Below are 9749 nucleotides of genomic sequence, written 5' to 3' on the forward strand. Positions count from 1 at the left end.
TAGGGAGAGGGAAAAAAAGGAGCAGATGTTGAAGATGGTTAGGAATGAAGACGTAGTTTTAAACAGTACAGTGCAGTGGGTAGAGAAAAAAGAGGAGGAGAGGAAGGAGATGGAAAAGAGAGAAGAGGAGAGGAAAGAGTGGGAGACAAGAAGGGAGGAGGAAAGGAAGGAGATGGAAAAGAGAGAAGAGGAGAGGAAAGAGTGGGAGACGAGAAGGGAGGAGGAAAGGAAGGAGATGGAAAAGAGAGAAGAGGAGAGGAAAGAGTGGGAGACAAGAAGGAAGGAGGAAATGAAGGAGATGGAAAAGAGAAAAGAGGAGGAGAGGAAGGAGATGGAAAAGAGAGAAGAGGAGAGGAAAGAGTGGGAGACAAGAAGGGAGGAGGAAAGGAAGGAGATGGAAAAGAGAAAAGTGGAGGAGAGGAAGGAGATGGAAAAGAGAGAAGAGGAGAGGAAAGAGTGGGAGACAAGAAGGGAGGAGGAAAGGAAGGAGATGGAAAAGAGAAAAGAGGAGAGGAAAGAGTGGGAGACAAGAAGGGAGGAGGAAAGGAAGGAGATGGAAAAGACAATAGAGGAGAAGCAGCAGGAGATGATTCAACAATTAAACACAGAGCATGAAAGAGTTCTGAAAGAGCATACAAGCCAGTTGGTGGAAATGTATGACAAACAGGCCAGAGAGAAAGCAGAAAAGAAAAACAAGTGTACGATTTCCTAACAAGGCAGGGAGTGTAAATTATAAACTCTGTTTTGAACCGTGGTTGATCCAGACTAGCATTCCCCTGATTGTCTAATGTTATCCATTGATGTGTTGAGCTGCAGAATAATTTACTGTACGGAAAACTAATTCCAATGTACAGTCATCAAACAAACATAAGGAAAGGACCAACAATGGCCGGTGCTGCTCCTGACGGGGGTCACCAATAAGCCGTTAAGTTGGTTTGCTAAACATTTGTCTAACATTATGACAATAAAGGAATGATTGGAATAGCTATTTAGGAAAAGTCACAGCAGGAGGGAAACATAGTAATAACAATGATGGAATAATTCTACCTTTTTAATCACAACGTTAAACGTTATGGGCTGTTCTAGTGTTAAATATATAGGCTTTTTGTGTTAGCATTATTGTATTACACGCAATTACATTAGATAGATAGAGTGGAAAAAGAGAAAAGAGGAGATAGAGAATGAGTGGCTAGAGAAAAAATGAGAGGAAAGAGTGGAATGAAAGAAAAGACGAAAGGAGGGATATTGAGAGAAAGCAAGAGGAGAGGAGGTTGTTGGAAGTCAGAGAAGAGAAGAGGGAGTGGGAGAAGAGGAAAGAGGAGGAGAGGAAGGAGATGAAGACGAGTGTATTTAGGAAAAGTCACGGCAGGAGGGAAACTGCAATAACAATGATGGAATAATTCCACCTTTTTAATCACAACGTTAAACAGCGTGGGCTGTTCTAGTGTTAAAAATACAAGCTTTTATATTAGTATTACTATACATGTAATTACATTTGGTTCACATTTAATCACGAAGGCTGAACATTTGAATATGTTTTAACTAAACTGTACAGTAACTGAAACAACTTCATACACATTCAGGCTTATCTTTCTTTCTTTGACTTGATAGTACAATCATAAATGGATGTTTTTAATGTATAAAGCCATATAAAGAGGTGCAGCACCAGGAAGGCATTGGTATTTACACTCACCTTGAAGATTATTAGGAACACCCTACTAACAGCGTGTTTGACCCCCTTTCGCCTTCAGAACTGCCTTGATTCTTTGTGGCATTGATTCAACAAGGTGCTGGAAGCATTCTCTAGAAATGTTGGCCCATATTGAGAGGATAGCATCTTGCAGTTGATGGAGATTTGTGGGATGCACATCCAGGGCACGAAGCTCCCGTTCCACCACATCCCAAATATGTTCTATTGGGTTGATATCTGGTGACTGTGGGGGTCATTTTAGTACGGTGAACTCATTGTCATGTTAAAAAAAAACAATTTGAAATGATTTGAGCTTTGTGACATGGTGCATTATCCTGCTGGAAGTAGCCATCAGAGGATGGGTACATGGTGGTCATAAAGGGATGGACATGGTCAGAAACAATGCTCAGGTAGGCTGTGGCATTTAAACGATGCCCAATGCCTAAAGTGTGCCAAGAAAACATCCCCCACACCATTACACCACCACCACCAGCCTGCCCAGTGGTAACAAGGCATGACGGCTCCATGTTCTCATTCTGTTTACGCCAAATTCTGACTTTACCATCTGAATGTCTCAACAGAAATCGAGACTCATCAGACCAGGCAACATTTTTCCAATCTTAAAAGGTCCAATTTTGGTGAGCTCGTGCAAATTGTAGCCTCATTTTCCTATTTTTAGTGGAGATGAGTGGTACCCGGTGGGGTCTTCTGCTGGTGTAGCCCATCCGCCTCAAGGTTGTGCGTGTTGTGGCTTCACAAACGCTTGGCTGCATACCTCGGTTGTAACGAGTGGTTATTTGAGTCAAAGTTGATCTTCTATCAGCTGGAATTAGTCGGCCCATTCTCCTCTGACCTCTAGCATCAACAAGACTTTTTCGCCCACAGGACTGCAGCATACTGGATGTTTTTCCTTTTTCAGACCATTCTTTGTTAACCCTAGAAATGGTTGTGCATGAAAATCCCAGTAACTGAGCAGATTGTGAAATACTCAGACCAGCCCGTCTGGCACCAACAACCATGCCACGCTCAAAGTTGCTTAGATCACCTTTCTTCCCCATTCTGACAGTGAGTTTGGAGTTCAGGAGATTGTTTAGACCTGGACAACACCCCTAAATGCATTGAAGCAGCTTCCAAGTGATTGGTTGATAAGATAATTGCATTAACGAAAAATTGAACAGGTGTTCCTAATAATCCTCAAGGTGAGTGTATGTGTGGGTGTTTGTGGTTACTCATTGCCCTGAAAATCAGATGACAACTTTCTCCAAAAGTGCATCTGGTGAAGCCAGATGGCATATCTTTACATTATTGTAGTGTATTAGTATTAGTCCAAGTTGCATAAATGTTTTTCAAAGCATCAAGGGTGTCCTTGTGTACAAACACACTTTAAATAGATAACTAAGACAGTGAATGTTCCAAAAAAGATCAACTGATTTCGTTGCACTGCTATGACCATGTTTTAGTATAATGTGAAGAAGCACTGTTGTGTTTGATTATAGGGTTAACCCTTTCATTTCATTGCTTTGTTTAGCATATTCATATGGATAACTCTAGAATATGTGTTGCTACCTGGGTGTTGGCTAGTCCTCATTGTCTCGCCTGCAGCTGATGCAAAATGCTGCAGCGAGACTTCTGACTGGCACAAGGTAAAGAGAAAGCATCACACCGATTCTAGCATCCCTGAATTGGCTACGTGTTAAATAAAGGATTGATTTTAAGATTCTTTTATTTGTTTTTAAAGACATACATGGTCAGGCTCCCCAGTATATATCAGAACTCAGCCCTTACTCCAATTCCAGGCCTCTTAGATCCTCAAATCAATTGTTTTTAACTGTTCCTCGATCGAGGTTAGTGGGTAAGGGAGATCTTGCCTTTTCTGTGGAAGCTCCAAAGCTTTGGAATAATCTTCCACTTTGTCTCAGTTGTTTGATTTTTTTAATTTGATTTTAAAACACATCTCAAGACATATTTGTTTTCAATGGCCTTTGGTTGCTCTTAGAGGTTTTTAGCATTTTAATATTTTTTTTATTTTTATTCAATTATTTTAAAATGATTTTATTCTTATATGCTGTACTGTATTTTCTTGCTTTTCTTGCTATTTTATTTTATTTGTGTTATGACTCCTATTGCTTTGATTTTACTTGTTGTGCTGTGAACTTCAATTTCTACAGAACTTTGGTCAACTCTGGTTGTTTTAAACGTGCTATATAAATAAACTTGACTTGCTTCCTGTTTTTTCAATTGTATAGCCCAGTCAGACTTGCACAGTCAAGCCTATTTCCGAGGATATGACAGTCCATTTTCATGGTACATTCATTTTGTAATCTGCCCAGGTCTGCTTCTGTCCATGTGCATCCCAAAATGTCTCACCAACACGCCTATAAAACACATACAGGGGTTTTCAAACATATTACTCAAAAGGTCTGTATCAGATTTTTACTCAATAACAGAGGTCCAGAATGATTGGCATTAACAAAATATTGAATTAGCTAACTTATAATGTTTAAACAACATACATTCAAGTTGAGTGCTCGGTTGTCATGGTCAATCTTTGTACCAATAAGGGTACCCAGCTGTACCTTTCCAGGAGGGATAAGAAAACACTACACTTTACAGGTGTATTCATAACACAATGTATGGCCTGGGTCCAGATAGACATGCCATTTGGTCCAGATGCGGACCTTGGTCCGGACTTTAAGAGGCCCTGCATTAGTCTAATGTACTGGGAGGCAGCAAAGTCATAGGCTTAAAACCCTAAATGCTGCTATTCTGCGTACCTTATCAAATTTAGCTAATGTTTACCTGCATTACTGCCCTGCAAAGGCAAAAGGAAGCAACTTAGTTTGGGTCGAAAATGAGTTTATTTTTAATTTTGGGTCATTCAAGACATCCTTTATCATGTGGATAAGGATTTTGGGTCAATTTCGTTGTTTTTCGAGAAAATAATGGGTTGTATTAACAGTGACTTCCAAAAGCCTCCTGATAAACCAAAGACAGAACACCGTAACACCTGCTACTGCTCTTTGAATTTGTTTTGAAACGCTAAAATTCAGTCAGGGTACAGGATAGCAATAACTAGATGGCTATAAGTAATTGTAAATCATCAAAATATATGCCATGATCCTCAGATTTTATACAGGTGTTACTATACAGAGACAAACACACACACACACACACACACACACACACACACACACACACACACACACAGGTGTTACTATAATGATTTTGGGAATGGTGATCAGCAACCAAATATAGATAATGTGGAAGTTACTGCCTCTTGTCTTGGCGTGACGTGTCACTTTTTACAGACAATACAAAGGCAGAGTACCGTAACTTCGAAATAGAGGTCAAAAGTCAAAAAGTCAAGTTTGAGTTCAAGATTTTTAGTTAATAATTTATGTCCATTGTATGAAAGTAGAACTTAAGAGGCTGACCAGTTGTATGTAAACTAACAATAAAGAGATTTCAAAAGACAGACCAAAGAATATTTCTATAAATACATATATTATGGTTCACTTTCCATCACTAAGGCTAAATTTAAGTGGTTGAAAATGATTTAACTACACTGTACAGTAACCAACTCCATACACATCCAGGTTGATCTTTCTTTCTCTGACTTTATAGTGCAATCATAAATGGACAGTTTACATGCTTTTATTGTTCAGATTTGATTGAAGAGTATAAAATAAAAGTCAGTGCCTGTGGGCAAAATACACATGGTTCTATTTTTTTAACCCAACGACGCATTGCTTGCTCGCCTAATTACTATATGCTATACGTACAATTACATTATGGTTTTTAATCTCTAAATCTCTCTTAAATCTAAAGGGTTGAATATGATTTCACTACACTGTACAGTAACTGAACCAGCTCCATACACATCCAGGTTTATCTTTGTTTCTCTGACTTGACAGTGCAATCATAAATTGATGTGTTTAATGCATGAAGCCATATAAAGAGGTGCAGCACAAGAAAGACTTTTACTTCAGCTGCAGTATCGACTCTCTACGCTTAAACCCGAACATGGCAAGCAAACATTCCAGCTATGGTAAGTCATGACACTACTATGTTCATGTTTATATGGTTCTTTGATTCAAAATTGTGTTTAGTAGGTTTTTGATCTGTGTTCGTGACAAACATGCTACATGAAGTCTGTGCCTCCCTTAAATCATTTACAATCCAAAATGGATCTCTTGGCTCTATGTGCGGTAACCGTGTTCACTACTGAGACACATCAGTGTAACTCTTAATGCTCAACTGTTACAGTTACTGACAGGTTATATGGTTGCTGTACACAAACCAACCAGCCAACAGTCTGCAAGGCTGCAGACCCGATAAGGAGAAACAGACCTACTTTTAAACATTATCAAAGATCATCAACAGGTTTTTGGATATGAGTACACATCGCTACGCCGACCATTTCAAGAAGCTGGATGAAGGAATGAAAGAGGGACGCTGTGTTCGCACGGTCCAACAAGTCCACCGCCGCTGGTAAACGTTGAAAAAAATCTTATTTTGCACGGCTACATATTAACGGGAATATTAGTGGAATATTCACTTTCATTAGCCGTGTAAAAAGCTTAGTCGGAATAACGTCTTTTTCGGAATAAGGGCAAAAACCTGAATATTATGTGCATGTAGTGTCATATGCAGTGTTTCTAAACTGCTGAATTGGGGCAACACTTAAGGGTTAATTTTGAAACCCTAGGACCTTTATGTTTGATTTAAATGTTACTCAATAGTATTGCAATCACTCATAGGACTTATAACTAATAAAAACCAACTGGATTAAGAAATTGAAAAATATATATGAGAACATTTTACATAAAACTTTGCAAATAGTTTTCTCTTTCTCAAAGAATCTGGAGTTGCACTTTCTTCCTTAACAATGTCAAAGATGCCTATTTCTGATGTCACTGTATTGATTGATATGAAATCATATAAATTCTTATTTAGTATTCTTCATCCTTTCAAACAGAAGCTATTCTACGAAATGATGAAGAGATGAGGATTGTGATGGTGGGGAAGACTGGAATTGGGAAGAGTGCCACAGGAAACACCATTCTTGGGCATAACTGCTTTGAATCAAAGTTAATATTGTATTATTGAGGATGCAAAAGTTTAAAAAAGTAGGGAATGTTAGAGAAATTTTGATTTACATACTTTCTCTCTTGTTATTTAAACTGTTTGCATAGAATGCCATATTATAAGGCTGGGCGATATGGGTGAAAACTGTATCACGATATAAGTGTTTCATAGCGGTCAATATCGATAATTATTGATATTTTTTTATGACCTCTTTAAAATAAGGACCAGGAGAAAAATATATTAAATTTAAACATTTTTATTTTAAACTTAACCTTCCTCTGATTATAATCCCCTCAGTTATAAAAGCAGAAATGTCAACACAACCATGGAAAACACTCAAATAATTAAAATGTAAACATAGGTCTAAAATCACAATGAACACTTAACAATTATCGCTTAACATTTAAGGTGCAAAATTAAAGAATATGTAAGAAATGCTTTAAAAAGTGTAATAAAATAGTGTTAAATATAAGAAACCTGAAACCTGAGAATAACTATTTTCTGCAAGTTTAGTGCTAGGTTGGTAACCTGGCTTCTCAACAGTGCTCAGCATGTCTGCCTCCGTCATTTCTTTGTACCTTTTAGTAAGACAGAGTACCTCTCCATGGTGGTCTGCTGCTTGTGCGGTGTTGCAGCTGCAGATGTTGTTGGACGTTGCTGACAAATATGGCTGTGCTCCAAAGTGTGAACGCGGCTAAGGTGGTAAAACAATTTTGTGGTATTACCAGTGTTGGTGGGGACGACAGTCTTGCATAATTTGCTGACTACATTGGTCTGACTACGGTCAGACTTATAAAATCCCCAAAACTGCCATACTGACTTTTCCTGTTTTATCAACAATTTCCTCGCTCGCTGCGGCACTCACTGTCCACTTATCACTCCACGCCGCCGGTTCTGTTATTGAAGAACCCAACATGAGACAGCGATGTGGCGCAACCAAACTTGATACTGTTACATAATTGGCTGTTAGAGTGTCACTCCCTACGTTGCTAGGTTACCAGAGAGTGAGTGCATTTGTTCATGCAACCAAACTTGCTTCGCAACCTCTGGTTTCTTCCGACAAAGAAAAACAAGTTATCGAATGTTTTATCGACCGCATTTTCTATTGATATTGATTACGTGTCTATCGCGAGACATATTGTTACCGTTTCATCGCCCAGCCCTACCATATTATAATTGATTACACGCTCACAAGATACCATGGAGCCATCGTCTGTCCTTGTGAAAGGCACAGGATGTTGCTGAGAGCAGGGCAGGCAGAGGAGATGCCCAGCTTGAGATAACTGACGACATTGACTCTTTATTATGACTATAGAGTTTTATCACATTCTACGTTGTATTACAAAAGCTGTTGTAGAAAGCTTATTCATTGGTCATTTCTGTACTCATGCTGTGAGTACTGTAACTGTCTCCTTGTTGGGTTCCCAAGTAAAATGAACTTTAATATAACTTCAGTGGTTCTGTCTATTATTTGATAATGTAATTATTCTAACAGTATTGTCTTGTTGTCCGGCTGTCTTATGTGGTGTTCTGTTAAAAAGGAAAATATTAATAAAAAGTTGATAAAAAAACGTTAGTCAAGCTCTTATAAACACGGACCGACTGTTGTGCACTTGAGAAGCCAACAATATAATTATGTGTTTATCATTTTTGTTCTCACTGTATTTTTGTTTGTTTGACTTAATATCAGGGATTAACTAAATCAATAAATGAGTCTAAACAGTCTTGCAGGAGGCAAATTTGCAATTCCAAGGATGGTGAAGGCATGACCCACCCTACCCTTGTCTCTGATAGACTAGTACTCGTTCCCTTCATTGGTTGGATTGGTTAGGTTTAGACATTAAGAGTTGGATTGGTTAATGTTGGGGTAAATATCAGGGTAAGCCAATCAGAGCCAAAGTAAGGCAGAGTAGGGCGGGACATGCCTTCGCCATCCTAGGAAACACAAATTCACTTCCTGCAGTGATAAGAAGTTGTGGGGTTTTACTGCCCTCTGCTGATCGTTCAAAACAATTTAGGCTGGTTTTTATAAAAGAAAGAATTTTCAGCTCATGGTGACATTCATCATTTCAAGACAAAAACGTTGTAGTTGTATTCAGATCTTGTACTAACAGTGTATAAAAACTCTGTTACAATATAAGTCCTGCATTGAATGTGTTCCTTCAGTAAAAATATGTAAGTATAATCAGTAAAATGTAGTTAGAAAACCAAAAGCTAAGTATGTCCCATTGCTGTCCACTAGGTGGCTGTCTTGTAACATTCAGTTGTTTGGTGACCACAAAAGAAATAAGGAGATAAGATTTCTCCTGTTAGGTGATATTCTATTGATCCCACAAGGGGGTCTCCAGCTACCAGTCAACACTCCATACTTGGTCAAGCACAGGGAGTTGAACCAGCAACCCTTTGGTACACAAGCCAAGTCCCAACAGACTGAGCTACTGCCATCCCTAGTATCACCACTGTTGTTTAGTGTTTTGTGTTTCTAAAAAAAGACCTGAACACGCTAGTATAATGTGAATTGCAGGACACTAATTAATATTTCTAAGAGTTGAAGTTTAGTTTGAATTTGATTGTTTTGGCTAATTTACAAAGTAAGGTTCCAAGTATTCAGTGGTAAATACAGAAAACACTCCTGAATGTAAATTCAGTGGGTTGTTTTTTTTATGTTGTCAAAATGCAAATGTTATATACAGTAGATCCAAAGAAGAGTTGGAGCAATTAGATAAAGAATACTGTGTGTATATCTCCCAGTTTTAAAACAACAGTTTTTCACACCTTGAAGCTACTATGGGGGAAATATAATATAAGGAAAATACTGTTCAACCAATTATTCAATGACAATTGTACACCAGTTCTGTGTTGACGATATGTTTGTTTATGTCGTTGCCCGTTATGACTGTAAAGACACTGTAGTGCGGAAACGGTCTGTGATTAAGTGGCCTAACCGTAACTTGGAACATCTTTGGAAGGT

This window comes from Sander lucioperca, chromosome 11 (assembly GCF_008315115.2).
Source record: "Sander lucioperca isolate FBNREF2018 chromosome 11, SLUC_FBN_1.2, whole genome shotgun sequence".
NCBI classification, from domain to species: Eukaryota; Metazoa; Chordata; class Actinopteri; order Perciformes; family Percidae; genus Sander; species Sander lucioperca.